This window comes from Patella vulgata, chromosome 6 (assembly GCF_932274485.2).
Source record: "Patella vulgata chromosome 6, xgPatVulg1.2, whole genome shotgun sequence".
In the NCBI taxonomy this organism is placed as follows: Eukaryota; Metazoa; Mollusca; class Gastropoda; family Patellidae; genus Patella; species Patella vulgata.
The window spans coordinates 10,290,937-10,310,584 of record NC_065884.2 but is presented as its reverse complement, the minus strand read 5'-3'; the positions used below and the strand labels follow the sequence as shown (position 1 = coordinate 10,310,584).

Genomic DNA, 19,648 nt, shown 5'->3' with positions numbered 1-19,648 from the left:
GGTGTTCGATCTCTGCGTTGGCAGAGAAAGTTCATCCAGATTTTCTGGCGCGATTCTCCCTTGTCAGTGATGCAGGACGGAGGGCCTGACAAGGACAGCTGTCTAGATGATTGGATGGGATGAAAACCAAGGTCCCGTGTACACATTGGTGTGCACGTAAAAGATCCCTTGGAAGTTGGGATTCGATTTAAGAGTTGGCCATAGCGGCACTGCCCGGGCAAAATTTCCCTCATAGCACACTGTATGGCGTATGCCCGTCTTCATTAGCCTAGTTTACGAGCAGGACAGTAGGACATTAAACATTTCATTTCATTTATTTTATTCTATCAGACACCTGTAGGATCATTATTTCAAGGTCTGTAGATTTCAATGAATTAGTGAACATTTGACTGATTAATTATGTTAGTCAGCAACGCCTCCATTCATCTATATTTATTCTGTGTGAATTTTATCAATATACATGTATATATTTCATCAGCTGGTTTTATTGATAATTATGAATAATAAATTTTCCTTTTAAAAAAAAAAACCGTACACATCTGTTACAATTGATCAATTCAGATGCCCACTGTCTGGTAGCAAGGTTCATTTATCAGTTTGCGAACGGTAGACTAATTTTAGTCCGTCTAGGGGAGTAATTTTAAATGATTGTAGAAATTGATGTGGAATAGTTTGATTGGGTTGATATTTACCCATATACTGGTCTTGTTGACGCTTGCATTCTATTCTAATGGACAGTTCGTGTGTCACCACATTGAACTGTTTATGACCGCAACTTGACGAATCTTACTTGAAACCACTGAGTGGTTCTAGACGGCATCGAACTTGTTACAGAAGTGTACAGTATTAAGGTTTATTAATGTACAAGTGAACAATATTAAGGTTTATTAATGTACAAGTGAACAATATTAAGGTGTATTAATGTACAAGTTTGTACTTCACAAACTATAGGTGAAAATTTGACAGATTAGATCTGGAACTACAGGTGTTTTATTCATCTAAAATTACAATGATTATTAGTAAGCAAAGTGAACTCCTCTAAACAGAAGTGTTATTTGTTGCTCTGTAGCATTATAATGCCATAAATGTGGATTGTGATGGTACACGTAGATGGACAAATGTTTCAGTAAATCATCTAAAATTGCAATGATTAATGGTAAGCAAAGTGAACACCTCACAACAGAAGTGGTATCTAGTGCTCTGTAACATCATAATACCATTAATGTGGATTGTGATGGTACACTTAGATGGATGAATGTTCCAGTAAATGTCAATTTTCATCTTTTGAAATTATGTTGTTTGTGAAAGTTCTCTTCAAAGTATCCAGCAATAGAGAGATTCAGATTTTCAGTGAACCATACAAATTCAAAGTCAAGTATTAAGAGTTGATGAATCTTTTTTCATTTAATTTAGGAAGTTTTGAATGAACTTTTTGCTAAACTACAGTAATGGAAGTGACAAACTATTAAAAAAAAAAAAGAAAAGCAAATGTTGCTGAAAATTATGTGTTATCTATGCCAGTGTTGCATGTGATGTAAAAAAGTAATGTGGCTACTATTTAAAAAAAAAAAAGCAAACGTCGCTGAAAATTATGTGTTATCTATGCCGGTGTTGCATGTGATGTAAAAAAGTAATCTATGTTTATGGGTTATATACAATCAGAGATATGACTATGTTACGATGATTTAGTTAAGACCTTGAATGACCGAATTTTACACCATTATCAAGCTTATCAGTGAATTACCACGATCCATAATCTAGACTAAAGTAAGATGACGAGTAAACTGGTTTTGTATGTTGGATAAATTACCTGGTACTAGAGTCAATTTAAGTGACATACATGTACGACATGTGGTTAAGCACCACATCACGGCCACCTTTACTCTCACAAATACGCATCCACGATCTTTTTGCTCCGATATTATTTGCCAATCAAGGTAGGAGGATTATTATGACTTAAATTTTTAAAATAAGAATTAATGCCAGTGCAATGTTGAAGTACACATGTCTATCTTTATAATGTTTATTTAAGCTGGTTATGTTTCTGTAGGCTTTACTCAAATATTGGGTAATCTTTAAACATACTGATTTGGCTTAAAATTACTAGCATTAAATAAAGGTATGATGTTTTAAGGCAGACTTGATTCAACTTTAAATGAAGTATAAACTACACGTGTTTATGTGTGGTACAATGTATATTGAAAGATGAATATCCAATGAAAGCCAAAAGATATACAATCATATGATAATATGAACAGGTCGCTTACCGGTAATATAACCATATGTGTATATCTCGGCCAATGATTGAATGTGTGACCTGTGTATTTCAAGATTGTTGGTTCTTTTTAGTTACACAGTCCGTTTTTTATTAGATGAATATGGATACTTGAAGTTTTATTCCAGTGAATGTAATGTAATAGAGGAAAGCTAACTATCTCGTTGACAATCTTGAATATTATGACCAACTTGTATGGTTGACTTACATGTATTTGCAATGATTTATCGGTTCCTATAGACCCTATGACATGACCAATATTTCTATAGATAACAGTGTGCCGTTATTGCTTATAGATCCAATGGTCGATACATGTATTTCTTATAGACCCCGTGGCCAATATTTCCTATAGGCCCTATGGCCAGTATTTCTTATTGACCCTATGGCAATATTTTTTATAATGCTCTATGACCAGTATATCTTATAGATCCTATGGGCATGGCCAATATTTCTAAGACATTGTGGGTTATTTCTTATAGACCTTATAGCTGTTGTTAGAAGTCCACGACATAACTGCAATTTACTGCATGGCTTTCCTCAGGGGATTCCAGTTTCACCCCTATATCTACGTATATTTTCGTTAAATAGTTTTAATTTCATATCAACAAACCATGAAATACGCAACTGACATTGTCCCGCTTAAATTCAGACACAATTCGTCTGCGACTTTATAAAACAGATATTTTACTCATTCCTGTTCTTACACCAGATAAAAAAATTGAAATTTAAAGAAATGGGGATTACTGTTCTGCTCTGACAGGACTAATGAAGACGGGCATACGCCATACAGTGTGCTACTAGAAAAATTTTGCACAGATAGCAGGACTACAACATACTCTTATTCCAACTGCCAAGTTACGTTGTCCGTTGCCAGATCCAAGAGTTTAAAAGGTCAGTTACAACTAAAATGGTTGTTTCTGTATGTGAATATTATAATGGACATGTTGATACATGTTCCTAGTATACAATCATCTTCTGTTGCAAGATTAAATGCAATGTCATGTTCCTGTGTAATCTAACTTTTAACCCTAGGTCATTTGGTATAATGATCACCTATCCTGTAATTTGTTATCACAAGAAGACAGTGTAATATCTGTTTCTGATTATATATCAATGGTGGTGTATTCATGGGTCAAATAGAGATGAGGGAGGAATATTGAAATGAGCTCCATTCCTGGTATTGTTTCTGGGGCACCTCTCAGGTATTGTTTCTGGGGCACGTCTCGAATATTGTTTCTGGGGCATGTTTTGGGTAAATTGTTTCTTGGGTATTGTTTCTGGGGCACATCCCAGGTATTGTTTCTGGGGCACATCCCAGGTATTGTTTCTGGGGCACATCCCAGGTATTGTTTATGGGGAACATCCCAGGTATTGTTTATGGGGCACATCCCAGGTATTGTTTATGGAGCACATCCAGTATTGTTTCTGGAGCGCATCTCATAAATCGTTGAAAATATCTTTATAAAACTTTGTACACACTTGTTATAGTACTACTACTAGTTGTCCGTTTTGCTAGGGTAATTAGAAATTACTTGTATGTAGTTACTTTGTTGTTTCTATAAAACCAAATTTAACTTAGCTTTTGCTATACATGGGAAATGTTGGCTGAGAAAGTTCCTTAGAATCTGTCGGCATAGATTCCCCTTGCCAGTGGTTCGGGATGGGAGGGCCGGGCAATGATCCATGTCTTGTCATTCAAATAGAACGAAAATCCGAGGACCTGTTTAGATGTTGCCATACACTGAAAAGAACTGACATCAGTTATTAATTAGAAATTAAGACTAGGCCGCAATGCCACAATCAGGACAAAATGCCACAATCAGGACAAAATGCCACAATCAGGACAAAAATTTCCCTTCTGGCACACTGCACTCAAGGGGACAGGATATCAATGACTGAGCCTTCTTGATTATATTTCAATTTTGAACCATTGTTCAAAATAAGAGGGGGAGCCATGATTTCTAAGACACTGGCTCGCAAGTCTGGAGTTCGTGTGTTCAATCCCCCTTGTCAGTGCTGGAGGATGGGGGGCCTGACAAGAACAGCTGTCTAGTCAATTGGATTTTACGAAGAACTGAGGTCCTGTGTATGTAAAAGATCCCATGACAGTTCGAATTCGATATAAGAATAGGCTGTAGCGACGCTGTCCGGGCAAAATTTCCCTCATAGCACACTGTATCATATGGCGTATGCCCGTCTTTATTAGCCCAGCCAGAGGAGAACAGTAGAACGTTAAACCCCATTTTATTTCAAAATAAGAGTGTGCATTCTTTTGATCAAGTATGGTACCGTACATGGTATTGTTTACATAGACTACTAAAACCCAATCAACTAGAAATTAGAAGAATATGTTGAGAACAAGGATATGTTGATAGATCAATGGACAATTAAACACCAATCACAGCCAATCAAAGTCTACGTATAAAGACACGGCTAAGACTAGACACGTTCGTTTCTCAATCAGAGGAAAATAATTGATTTTCTTTTCTCCTTGAATATTGAAGGAGCTAGGTGTTGGGATCAATCTCGGTGATTTGACTAACTGGTTTTAGTCTAAAGTCAACTTGTAGAGTCGGGTGGCTCTTGTCTTTAGATTGAAATTAATGAATTTTGTACAAGATTGAAGATCAATAGTGTAAGGTATGGTGTAAGGTTGTTTTTTTATTTTTGTAAAATTTCTTGTGAGAAAGCCGCTGTGGCTCGGTAAGTAAGATCCTGGCTTGCTAATCTGGAGGTCTTGTGTTCAATCCAGGCATGGTTTCCTCTTCTTAGGGTGCAGGATGGAGGTCCAGGCAAGGAACAGTGTCTAGACGTTAGAATTGGATGAAAGTCCAGGGTCCCATGTACACGTTGCCGTGCACGTCAAAAATCCCTCGACAGTTGAAAGTCAATTGCTGTCCGAGCGAAATATCCCTCACGGCACACTGCATGAGGTGTGTCGTCGGACGTTAAACCTGAATCCATTCATTCATTCTCCATTTCAAATTATCAAAATCGTCAGTTCAGTTAAAAAATTCTTGAATTTTTAAGAAAATTTATTATGATTTGACTGTTTCTTGTTCCAAGGAAACACAGCTTACTAATCCTGTAAATTCCTATCTTCGCAGCAGAGTTGTCTTCCCTTGTAGTTTACTCTAATCTCGGCTAACTGTGGCTTACTTTACTATGCACCAAGATTCTTGGTTGGTTAATAGATCTGATATGGATCTGATTTTAGAATATACACATTGTTAAACCACATGGTATTTCATGAATAAAGTTTGTGTTTGAAAGTTATGTGAACTGTGAAACCAAATGAAATGAAATGGTGGTTTAACATCATACTGTTCTGCTCCGACCTGTGAACCCAAGGTCAAGGTAGATAAATTGCATGAGCATGAGTTAAATGTTGGATAGTGAAACGTGTATTAGTGGAAAACGCTGCAGTGCATGATCCGACTTGTAGCAAATATAAATCTTTAGAATTCAGCTTAAAGTAGGAGCAAATGCTGCTGGACGTGAAAAATTCTCGCACTCGCATGGCGCATATTACCTTAGAAATCTATACTAATATTTATGACTGTCGTTCGTTTGTCTGTTCAGGGTTGGTGGCTACACTAGGGCTGTCCTGAGGCTAAAATTTGGTATATAGGGGTTGCTCCACCACCCCGGGGAGTAACATGTGCCCGGTGGCTATGGACGGGGTTATTCTACTTTGATTCATGGCTACCTGTGCTATGCTGGGTCAACTGATAGTAATGACTATTTTAGTCTAAGATGACCTCAATAATGTGTCAGTAATATATTAAATACAATTCTGTTTACCAAAAAAGTGTCTTCAGTTCCAACGATGTTCCACTTGAAGAATGGTCATCGGTTTCTCCTACTGCTAAAATTACTGATGGCAAGCTAAATATTTAACTAAAATGAAATTTTAAAGATAAAATTTTTAAAATGTTTTTTGCTAAATGACATATTTGAGTTCATGTGAAACCATTTGTTATGGCATTCCCATCAAAGTTTAGAAAATTTCCATGTAGTATCCTGTTTCTATCTTAAGTCACAAAGTTCACAGAAATATACCCAGGGCTTCGAGCCATATGGGTTTGCAAATTGAGTAACCTTCAAAAATCAATTTGATTATTAAAAAAGCTATTAGTTTCAAGCAGTGAAGCATATGGGTGATGAGTGGTTTACAAGTGGTGACCACTAGTTAGATATTATATAGAGAGCATGTGTTATATTTCTCTGGTCTGGTATAGATAACTTCTATATACAATCTGTAAACAAATACCCTAACCCAAAATATACATACATATACATGAATTTAAACAGGGCAGTTCATCAGTCATGTGATAGCAGAGGATGACAAAGTACACACATGTTGTTTCTGCTAGCTCTATAGTCACATGATCAGTTTGTGATGGCCGCTATATTAGTGTTACCAAATATAGCACTCAGATAATTATCACGAAGTAATTTATACACCGAAATATGATGTCATATTCATAGACAAGTAGGTATAATGTTGGTTTATGTGGTATATTTTACCATGGTATAAGTGATATACCCCAGTAATAGGTGTGGTATATATGTGTGTATGTATAATTCTCAGTGTGTGTATAATAAGCCTACAGCTCACCACAACACCCTGTGTTCTATATTGATTTAATTCTCGGACTGTCAAGAACACGCCTCAGTGTGAATCTCATTGCATCTCGTCAAGTCTCGTAATTTTGTGGCTCATGTGAAGCTTGAGTTTTTAAGTAAAAGTCTTGTTTTTGAAACTTGTGATATAAACTGTGATATTGTGATGATTTAGGTGTCTGATTAATCAACTAGGTCACATGTTTCATAGTGTAGAACTATGTGGAATGTTAACTTTTAGCTATACAGTATAAACCCTGTGTTGTTCTATTGAGGTGAATCTAGTGTTGCTGTGACTGACTGACTGTCTATTGATTGGGGGTTAATATAAGATCTAAATAACCTTGAAACTCCCTGTGTCCTGTTGATGTACACAGCTTATAACCGTGGTATATCATACACTGTGGTATATTATTTAAAAACTGTGGTATATAAGCAGGGAATATAGCTCTATATATACCGTATTACTATAAATAAACAGTTAATTACTGGGAGTATCAAGGTAGACTGTGTAAGTATTTAGGCTGTACCTTAGTAATTATTCATCCAGGATTCTGGTCATTAATAATCAATGTTCGGTTTACCTTCGTCTAATCTTAATAATGGTAAACAAATGTTAATCTTGGCTTGTTATTGAACTGTCGTATAAAACTGTGGTTATGTTATGACAGGGGTTGAGAAGATGTGGGATGGAGACAAATGTACCTTCCTAAGTAAAAAAGAAAAATAAAATGACAAAAAAGCAGGGCTTTAATCGTTTTGACCATATCCTTGAGACAGTCATGTAAAACTACAGTTTAGGCAAAGCTTGGGAAAAAAGGGGGGTCACGTTGGCTAGTGGATAAGGTGCTGGCTCACCAGCCTGGAGGGCGGGTGGTCGATTCCTGCAGTGGCCGAGAAAGTTCATCCAGATTTTCCGGCGTGGTTCCCCCTTGTCAGTGATGCAGGACGGAGCGCCTGACAAGGACAGCGGCCTAGTCGTTCGGATGGTATAAAAAACCGAGGTCCCGTGTACACATTGACGTGCACGTAAAAGATCCCTTGACAGTTGGAATTCGATATAAGAGTAGCCCATAGTGCCGCTGTCCGGGCAAATTTCCCTAAAAACACACTGTATGGCGTATGCCCGTCTTCATTAGCCCAGTTTGGAGCAGAACAGTAGGACGTTAAACCCCATTTCATTTCATTTCATTGAGAAAAAAGATCTGGAATGAATCCCAAATGTACCTTTGTTAGATTATTATAGATTAGTCGGAAGTGTTTAATGTTCCTTGCTGTGATTATGGTTATTAAATGTCACAATTATTGACATCAAAAAGACTCCCAAAAGAGTCAGACATTTCTGACTAACTATTTATATACTATAATTGCTGCTTGGACTTTCCTTAAACAACAGGGGGTTGGTCGGTCGAATGATTAACGTGTGCGACTGTGCGTGTTCCATCATAAGGGTGTCATTGAGTCAAGTAGAGTGGTTTCGATTCTCCACTTGTACGTGACAAGCCTGTTCAACCTCATGCTTTTCTCCGGATCCTCCCACTATTAAAGAAAGACCCCTATACACAAGCGAATTGTTGAAATAAAATTGACCCATATGTTAGTCCCGAAATGACATAGTTTGTGTCTCGTGGATGTTAAACCCCATTTCTCTTACACCAACAGCTCTTTACTCAGGAGTTCCCCGACTTAATGTTGATGTTGATCACGAAAGTTGATCAAAGTTTATTAATGTTCCATTTTGACATTGATAATTCACAAACTTTATCTTGTCAGTAATTAAATCGGTTTAATTAAAATTAACAAACTAAAAGACAATAAAAACAAACAACATAATGATTTGTATCTAAATGATGTTCATTTTTTTTTATCCTGGATCCAGTGGTTTATTTTGTCATAATAATGCACAGACAAATACGTTTATACATTTAGTACCACGCAGGTGTTTCAACGGTCTGTTGAAGCTTGCAGAAGCAATAATACATTCACAAAGAAATGAATGATTCATAAAATATTCAAAATACACCCACTTAATTACCAGGAGATGATTTCTCTATCATGTCATGTACATGTATTGCTCATGCATTGCTCTAAATGTAGCTTAATAAACAAATAGTGTACTGCTCTACCAAGTCATGTATGGCTTAAACACATCGTGTACTGTTCTACTAAGTCAAGTATGGCTTAAACACATTGTGTACTACTGCTCTACCAAGTCATGTATGGCTTGAACACATTGTGTTCTGCTCTACTATGTCATGTATGGCTTAAACACATCATGTACTGTTCTACTATGTCATGTATGGCTTAAACACATTGTGTGCTGTTCTACCAAGTCATGTATGGCTTAAACACATTGTGTACTGTTCTACCAAGTCATGTGTGGCTTTGAACACATTGTGTACTGTTCTACTATGTTATGTATGGCTTAAACATATAGTGTACTGTCCTATGTCATGTATGGTTTTTAAAAACACATTATGTACTGCTCTACTTTGTCATGTATGGCTCAAACAAATTTTGTACTGCTGTATCATGTCAATTTGGGCATAAACACATTATTTATGTTGTACTGTTCTACCATGTAATGTGATATAATTTTTGCTGGAAATATGTTTTATCGATCAGGTGGTTTTCAGTTGATTTAAGGGGAATTCTAGAATATCTTTGTATATTATGCACATTCTGTTTTCAGAAAAACAATAACTTTTATTTAGTTAAAATAAGAAAAAGGCAATTCAAGTTATATAATATGTTAATGGGCTGTTTATTTTACAGCTTATATAAACCTACATGTAAATTTAATTTTTTTATGTATTCATTCGAATCACTGAACTGTAAATAAAATGTAGAACTAGCATCCGGGATGGTATATTGACATTTAAAACATGACAGTTTCAATTTCAATTTCTTTGTTTATTTTACACTTAGTTTCTAATTTTAAACTTTAAATTGAATTAGATTTTTACAAATGGTTCAGTGCTGACCAAGACAAAAAAACACTTTTATGGATAGTGTACTAGATAGTTTTAGTAAGAGTAAGACTAATTCACACACATTTCCAGTTGTTGAATTTGTGGTTTTTAGGGTGACTGTGTAAGAGAATTTTAAAAGCATACTCAAAGCTTTACGGTTGGAACTTTGGGCCATACATAAATGAAAATAAAAAATCTATATAGGATAGTTATGAAAGGTATCGTTAAAACACTGAAACCAACTAATCAGTGCCGGACAAAATGACGGGCACTGGTGAGGCTGTGCCTAATGCAACCTGAATTTGTTCTGGCAATGTCTGTGAAAGGAGGTATCAGTGATATTGTGCCTAACGCAACCTGATGTTGTTTTAGGCAATGTCTGTGAAAGTAGGCACCAGTGAGATTGTGCCTGATACAGTCTGAATTTGTTCCAGGCAATGTCTGTGAAAGGAGGCACCAGTGAGTTTGTGCCTGACACAGTCTGAATTTGATCCAGGCAATGTCTGCGAAAGGTTCCTTACTTCCAGACTCATTCCTGCTCCTTTTGCTCCCTTGTTTGTAATATTTGAACTGTGATAATATATATATAGAGAGAGAGAGGGTTTAATGTCCACTCGACACAAACTCGGTCATTTTGGGACTAACACATGATTCAATTTTATTTCTATCATTCGCTTCCGAACAGGGGTCTTTAGCAGTGGGAGGAAACCGAAGGACATGGAGAAAACCCACGAGGTTGGGCCTGCGATCCTAGTCCTTGTCACGTACGACTGGGGAATCGAAATCACATCTGTTGACTCAATGACAGACCTTATGATACAGCATGCCCATGCTAACCATTCGGCCATAATATAATTTAGTGTAGAGTTGATGAAATATTCACCATTAAATAACTGTCATCAACTAACATTGTCATGTTGTGAGGAAAGAGAGATTATCTGTGTCACTATCTGCTAAAAATATCTTCCTAGCATTCTTCTCATTTTTTACATATTTTAAATTTCAAGATCTTTTTGAAATCAGTAAACTTGTAAATTATTCAACTAGGTTCAGTTAATACGTTTAATTTAAAGCGTTTTTTTTCTTCTGACATTTAATTTTTCATGTCTGGTCATTACAAATATCCAACTTTTAGATAAAAATAATTTTTTCTTTGAGTCAAACAGAGCTAATAATATTAAAAGTCCTGATGCGCCATTGGCTCCCCCCCCCCCCCCAAAAAAAAAAAAGAAAAATCGAATTTCCCACAGCTTAATCCATGCTAATACGTACTCAGATTTATTTAACATTTAATTAAGCATACATTATGCAAGAGCTAAATCGGCAAATTGCGGGTCTTTCTTTAGGCCTGAAATGTTATCTAAATTATAAATTAGACATTAATTAACTTATCTAAACCCTAATCAACTCTCAATGTCATCGCTAGGCTGTGATATTTACTGGATTAGAACCAGGTCTACTGTTGCTGATTAAAAAATGGATAATTGAGACTATGTTTTTTATCGTACCAACTTTAGTAATGATGATCGAGGCTAGGCCCAAAATTCAATCGCTAAATTCTAGGTTCCGGGTGGATCAAAATTCCCTATACATTATCTAGTTTTTAACTATTTTAGTGAGAACTACCAGCTCTTTATCTAATATTCCATAATGTATCTTTAAATAACCAATCAAAATACCAACACTTATAGATAATGTCCTGGCTTGGATCCGATTGGGTATAGAAAAGGCCCATCAATGAATTTTCACGGACAACAAAATGGCGACAGGCTTATTGCATAGACAGCAGCATACATCAGTGAAATTTTAATTCCACACACACATGTATCTTTGTAAATATTGAACGGAATTGAATCAGTTTTGGACTGATATTAGAAATTCATCTTTCACAATATTGTAGTTTGCAAGTGATTCTATAGCGCTGAAATGGCACATCAGGAATTAAAAGCCAAAGATAAGCAATCAAATTTCTAATTTATGTTATAATTTGTGTCAGCAAAATCCACTTCTAGTAAATTGATCCAGATTTATGTAGAGAGACAGATTACTGTCTGCCAGGATAAACAAGGGTCAGGGGAGGTCAGCCACAACAATAATATTGTACCCAGTAGGGTTGCTGTGGTATATATTTACTTACATCCCCAGTAGAGGATGACTAGGTTTATCACTTATTGACTTAATCTAAAAAAAAAAACCCAAGGTAAACAAACCTATAAAAATACAAAATTCAGCATAATCTATATATCTATCAACTCATTCTATATTATCTCTGGTAGGTCCGGTATTATCTCTCGTAGGTCCGGTATTGTCATCACTTCTAGTCACGGATCAGTGAATATCCATATTCTAATGGCTGTGTTCACACTGAAGTTTATTTAAGGAAATAGTGTATCAAATAATCCATTTGAAATTTCGTCGTATTTGCCTGTTGGTAGGGTCGCCTGTCCAACCTTGTGGGTTTTCTCCGGGTCCTCCGTTTTCCTCCCACTGCAAAAGACACTACATGTATGTGCAAGCAAATTATTGAAATAAAATTGAACCATATGTTAGTCCTGAAATGACCTAGTTTGTGTCAGTGTTAAACCCCATCTCTCTCTCTCTCTCTCTCTCTCTCTCCCTCCTCCCGGTGGTCAACAATTTCTTATGAACTCTCTACTACAGACAACATTTATCATCAGATCGTTTAAAAATTTATATACATGTAGTTGTTGCAATCAGTTATTGAAAGGAAGAATTTGAATTTGTTAATTGTAGAATAATGACCATTATTTCACATGGTACAGTCTTGTGAACCACAAAAGTTATCGTCCAATCTGTATGAGATTTCTATGCATTCGATTTTATGAAATGAAGAAGCCCGTTGAATTATGGCCCTTGTTTTACATTGTAGAATCTTGTGAAAGTTCTAAAAGCAAAAGTTACCATCCAATGTAGAGTTATGGCCCTTGTTTTACTTTGTAGTTGAACTCTTTTGTCTTTACGAGTTAATACCCTTGCTTTCCTTTCAGAAATGTAGGAAAACGTCAACAGCAGAAGTCAAACTATGAATTTTTTTTTCTTCTCTTTGTGAAACTGGAGGACTTCCCACTACAATGGTGGCTCAATGATTGGCTAATAATTTAATAAATTGTCCTGAATTGGTTTTATTTAGATAAATTTGAAATTATTAGGTATTATCTCTTTCCTGTAATTAAATCAAATTTGTCCAAAGAGTTTTGTTTTTTGTCTTGAATTTATTATTCTGATAAATTCAGTAAAAACTAAGTAATATATAGTTTTAGCTGAGGAGAAATTGAAATAAAAACCCCTTGAGGGAAATTAAATGTCACAATCACGGATATAGAGCTTAAAAGGAAGCAAACGATTTGACAAAAGTAATCTTTGTCTCGACAAATATAAATAATTATAATTTAATACAATAATCATATCCTGTTTATCCCATGTACTGGTGAAACATTCAAACCCAGGTTTCAGTTTCTAAAAAAAAATCATTGCTCACCGTGCTCACCTCTCTAGCAATAAGAATTTCATTTCATGTTTATTTATAATGCTTGGGCTCAGTTATTATAGAATAAATGACAAAATGGACAAATTCTCAGACTAAGAATAGCTTTCTATATTTTGACATGTACGTCATAACTATAAATTTTGTCAGATGATTGCCAATTCACTTGTCTTTAGAAAAGTTTAGCCATGGTGAGTATTGGTGACTGAGTGAATGTTTTTTTTTTTTTTTTTTAAATTATTTTTTAAGCCATAAATTTTAAATGTATAAGGCCAGCATTTAAGGAATATGTTCACCAAGAAACAGTATTGAGACTTGTCACTACTAGTTGAAAGGCATCCGACAGCACAGGAGTGCCGCTTGTGTTCACTCCTCATTTGAACGTATTTTAATTCTTAGTAATTGACTGTTTTAAGTAGGGGGCGGGGGCGAATGGTTAGCATGTGCGTGCTGTATCATAACTAAGGTCTGTCATTGAGTCAACTGGCGTGGTTTCGATTCCCCGGTTGTACGTGACAAGGGGTTGCCTGTCCAACCTCGTGGGGTTTTCCGGGTCCTCCGGTTTCCTCCGACTGCTAAAGACCCCTACGCACACGTGAATTATTATTGTAATAAAATTGAACCATATGTTACTCCCAAAAAGTTTGTGTTGAGTGGACGTTAAACTCTCTCTCGTTCCCCCCCCCCCCCTCTCTGTTTTAAGTGTAAAGCTACATGTAGGAACTAGGCTGAGAAAACAACTCATTTAGGCCATTAATCTTTCAAATGCTATTTCTCAGCCGTTCAGGACCTGAGGTGGACATTCGTAACTGCGACTGGATGAGGCTCCCTGTATACCACATGGTTATTCTTGACAAGAGTTGATCTTGTCTCTCGCTAGCCTGGAGGTCGCAGGTTTGATCGTGGTGTTGGCTAAGAAAGTTTGAGATTTCCCGGCAGTGTTCTATGGACATAGCGCCTGACAAGGACAGTTGTCTAGTCCTTCGGATGGGACAAAAAAACCAAAGTCTTATGTATTCATTTGCGTGCATGTAAAATATAGCTTGGCAGTTGTAATTTGATATAATAGTAGGCTGTAGCGCCACTGTCCAAGCAAGATTTCTTTCATAGTACACTGTATGGCGTATGGCCATCTTTATTAGCCCAGTCGGAGCAAAACCATAGGATGTTAAATTGCATTTCATTTTCCCAGAAATTTCTATTCACATACATTTCAACCGTGTTTGAGTTACGTGATTCATTCTGGAACGAATTGAATGCAGAGTACTATAACTTACCTTCCAACAGGGATTTGTGCGTATTCCTTTCGATTCTTCCAACATACCCATATATTTTTTATTATGAATTGTAGTTATTTCTTAATAAATATCAAACATGACTTAAGAGTCAATTGATTGAAACCAATTACATTTACATCAAATTTCATCAAGTCACGGGGATCACGGTGGCTAAGTGAGTAAGACGCTGGCTCGCTAGCCTGGAGGTCGGGTGTTCGATCACTGCATTAGCCGAGAAAGTTCACCCAGATTTTCTGGCATGGTTCCCCCTTGTCAGTGTTGCAGGAAGGAGGGCCTGACAAGGACAGCTGTCTAGTCATTTGGATGAGACAAAAAACCAAGGTCCCGTGTACACATTGGCGTGCACGTAAAAGATCCCTTGACAGTTGGAATTCGATATAAGAGTAGGCAAAATTTCCCTCATAGCACACTGTATGGCGTATGCCCGTCTTCATTAGCTCAGTTCGGAGCAAAACAGTAGGACGTTAAACCCCATTTCATTTCATCAAGTCAAGTAATAATTGTATGTAAAACTTAAGTATCAGTATAATGGTACAGTAGTACGATAGTACCAATTTGTACCTAAGTGATAAGTTTATGTTAGATTTTGTTTCTTTGTCGGCTGAAATTTCTGTTCATCTTGAATTGTTTACAAGCCTAAAATTGTCACGATGACTAAACATTTTGTGAATGTATAGGGTACATGTAGGTTGACTAAACATTTTGTGAATTGATAAGGTCTATTTCATAACTATGCTCAAGTTCTTTCTATAATTCTATTTTGTCATAAATAAAGACATATCTTCTTCTAAAAGATAGTCATGTGATCACTCAAGTCTGAGATCACAGATCTGATATAATCATGACTAATATGATCCTTTACCTTTAACACATGGTGCAGGGGTCAAAAGGTTAAAGTTCATCAAGGACATGACAGTTTTTTCTGTAAGAAGGTTGGGGAGTAATCTTGACAAGGGAGAGAAGTTCTTTATGTAATATTATATAATGTAATGATTGCTGTTCAGACAGCTATGTACAGAATTGTATAATTTGGATTTATATGAATGGATTGATTGTTCTTGTTGACAGAGATTTATTAATGTAAATTTGACACCATATTGAGTTGTATTCCTACACTGTTGTTATTAGATATTTGAGAAGACAGGTTTCATGGTAAGTGTCTTAAAGCAATATGGTTTTCGTTGATATTATAGATATTTGAAACTCTATATTATTTATAGTTTCAAATACATATTGGATAGATTTGGGTATTGGATAGATTTGAGTATTGGAATTATCTGAAAGTTTTTGTTGTCAAAGCTGTCTTTTTAACAGTTGAGGGCCAAAGTATCTCAGTGAGTAAGACATAATAGCTTGTTAACCTGGAGGTTCGCTATTGTCATTGTACAGGACGGAAGGCCTGGCAAGGGACCATGTGTAGTCCTTAGGATGGAATGATAAACCAAGGTCCTGAAAAAAAAGAAGCCCTGACAGTTGATATTCAATATAAAAGTCGGCCGTGTAGCCATTGTTCGGACAAAATTTCCCTCATAAAACAATCTATGGCGTATGCCTTCTTCATTAGCCCAGTTGGAGCAAAGCATTAGGACGTTAAACCCCATTCCATTTCTTTTCACAGTTGTATAGTTTCCAAGTTTATGTAATCTATAAACTGAAAGTAGCAATATTCTTATTAATTTATGTAAACCTATGTCCAATCTTTACATAGTGTTAAAACATACCACATGTATATTATTGAATCCTACAAGCGCGCTGTATCATAAGGTCTGTCATTAAGTCATCTGGCGTGGTTTTAATTCCCCGGCTGTACATGACACGGAGTAGGTTTACCTACCTCCACAGTTCTCAGAAACTGTGTTTGAAAACTCTGAATCTTAAAGTAGTTGTTTAAACAAAATAACGTTTGTTTACAGTAAGTAAGTGACGTTATTCATAGAGAGATGAACAATGGCCATTGTTCAAAAAGAATATGGAAAGCACCAGAGCTTAAACTGTTAAAATTTCAAAAATATACATATTCAACTAAAAGAAGGATAAAATTCTTATTCAATGACTAAAGACGATTAATCATGTTCATATTGGCACTTTAAAGACCATTACTGTATCATAAGCTAACACATGTTACGAAATAGCTTACTCAGTTACTGTATGACATATTTAATGGATTATTCTTCATACGTCATATTTCATGAGATCCAATATTTATTTGTATGACCATGTTAAAATCTGTGACAATATTTTAAAAGAATTCGAGGAACTGTCCCTACACGACGACATGTGATCTAAGTTTAGACGACATGTGATCTAAGTTTAGACACGTCATTATATCATGTTATAGGAGAGATTACTGGCTCACTGCAAGCTGGTTGTATCAAATAGCTTGATCACGCCCTACTCAATATTCATACTTACTTTATTCTTGTTTACATATGTCGGGTCAGAATATTATATATATGTAACATTATCTTTGAAGATTTATAAACCTACTTAAATTTAGAGGCATGACTGAAATTGGGCTAAATGTCTTGCTGTTTGCACCAGCTAGCAAAGTTTCACTCGAGCACACTGCATGGCGTATTTTCATCTTTATTAACTTGGTTTGTGCTGAAGAATAAGGCATATAACTCTGTTTCTTTCTTTTTTTATTTCTTTTTATTTTATCTTAACAAATGAGTTGATAAAAAGTTTTTACTGAAGATTACCGATTTCTGACGCATTGAGTTGCCTTTCTTCTTCGTGTGAAATATTTTAAAGATTAAGATAAAATTGTCAAGCTCAGACTTTCCTCTTTATGTCTGTTGCAGTTTTCTCTAAGACTTTTGTTCACTGTGTTGTAATAATTTGCCGCCAGAGATACAAGACTTCCCAACAACAACTGTCAATATACTGTTCTAGTTTCAGACATTATAGTGGTTTGAATGTAAATAAACGACTTTGTTGTAAAAATAAACGGGGACGCGACGGCATGCTGAAAGGATGGATAACTAGTGATGTCAAGTTGACCAGTCGGACCTGTCTGTCCGAGACTTGCTTTATAAAACAAGGACGTAATGTATGTATAAAAAGATTTGAATTAAAGGAAATAGACTTTGTTTAGAAGGTTATGTGTCTTTTGTTTTAACCTAAAGTACAGATTAAGAAGACTAATTTACAAGATTTGTTGGGTTTTTAAGATGAAGATGTAGATACTGGTATTGTAAATATCTTTTGACGAGTTGATATAGATTGTATTGGACAGAGATTGTTAATGATTTACGATTTGTGACACTTGAAATTTTGTTTATATATTTTTTTATATACATGTAGATTAGTTGTATTTAAAGTTTCCTACTTTCTTTTTTATGAAGAAAACAGGAGTGAAAAACGACATGTTTTCAACCCCTCCCTCCCCCCAAAAATAATTGCTGTTCAAATCTTCTTCTGTTACTGTTTAACGTCCATCGATCGTGATATCGCAGACAAGGTTGAGAAGGCGTCCTTATCTGAGAGCCACATAAACTCACACCTGGGGATCGTAACCATGACCGCTGTTGAAATGTTAATTAGTTAAATATACTTCTATTCTAACAACCTCTAATATATTTAATTGACAGATCAAAGAGCATGGGAATTAGTCATTATTGACAATGTTGTACCTAACTTTAACATGCCAAATATAAATAGACATCATTAATATGATACAGAACACGAGTTATATATAGCACAGTACCAGTATATATATCATCTATTATAATATAATAAACCATGTTTTTACAATATATCTATATATCTCTACTGAAGACTTTATTTACACTCATGTGTTATATAAGATACAGAACGTTTGTTGAATATAGCATATAATACCTGGTACTTGGATATATACCTATATACCTATCTAATACATTAATTAATACAATATATATCTCTATCTGTGCTGAAATATAGGTATACTTTCTAGTGTTATACTTCCTTGTTAAGATAAAGAATGTTTGTTTGGTACTTAAAGTAGCTAAGTCTCTAACTCATTATCATCCAAAATCTTCAACATTGAAAACACGATTTATTTGTCAAATTAAATCAACATTCATGTTGTGATCTTACGGAAAAAGATGGGCTTTTGATATCCAATATTTAAAACAAAATAAACATTTTACCATTGGTACACGAATCGTGTATCATAATGCGCTTCAGCCCCAGTTGTATCAAGAGACTCGAGGGACGAGGCTAGACACATTGCACCAAATCAAACGGCGTATGTAGACTGGAATAACCAGACGCTAGAAATTTGCAATCGCTTGAGACTGCTGACTTATTTCGCCGAACATAACTGATTTGAAATTGGAGTAAAAACGGAAACCATTGAATGTAAATCAGTTTATATACATTCATATTACAGTATTATATGCGTTGCGACCGACTTTTGTCAATTTCTAGGTCCCAAATGTTAGCGATTTAGCTCCTTTAAATATAAACCATCTAATAATAAATCACAACTTATACATTATATACATCATCAGATCCACATTATACATCTATATCTGTGATAAAATAAAGGTATATTTTCTAGTGTTATACTTCATTGATAGCATGATGTTTTTATTATTACTCAGGAAGTATAAATTTACCATTATTTTCAAATCTCTTGTTTATGTATTTGGGGTGAGGGGGGGGGAGGGATGGGCCGATTAGTTAGCATGTGCGTGCTGTATCATAGGGTCTGTCATTGAGTGAACTGGCGTGGTTTCGATACCCCGGTTGTATTACGTAACAAGGAGTAGGGTCGCCTGTCCAACCTTGTGGGTTTTCTCCGAGTCTTTTGGTTTCCTCCCACTCCTAAAGACCCCTTACTCGCAAGCGAATTATTGAACTATGTGTTAGTTCTAAAATGACCTAGTTTGTGTCGAGTGGATGTTAAACCCCATCTCTCTCTCTCTCTCTCTCTCTCTTTCTCTTGTTTATTTATGGACTTCTTAATGTTTTTCTGTGCTAAAAT

General features: G+C 35.7%; 1 protein-coding gene across 4 annotated transcripts in view; it reads left to right on the top strand.

The window, feature by feature from the left end:
• The window catches only part of LOC126825132 (uncharacterized), a 67,198-nt gene that overhangs the window by 31,124 nt on the left and 16,426 nt on the right, over positions 1-19,648 (top strand). The window contains exon 1 of one of the 4 annotated variants that reach the window (XM_050554626.1): positions 6,637-6,770. The exons of 2 other annotated variants lie outside the window; for them this stretch is intronic. The gene's annotated coding sequence lies outside the window, so the exon portion shown is untranslated. Of the gene's footprint in view, positions 1-6,636; positions 6,771-7,014; positions 7,413-19,648 lie in introns of those variants that run through there. One more of the 4 variants, XM_050554627.2, reaches the window with a different exon arrangement.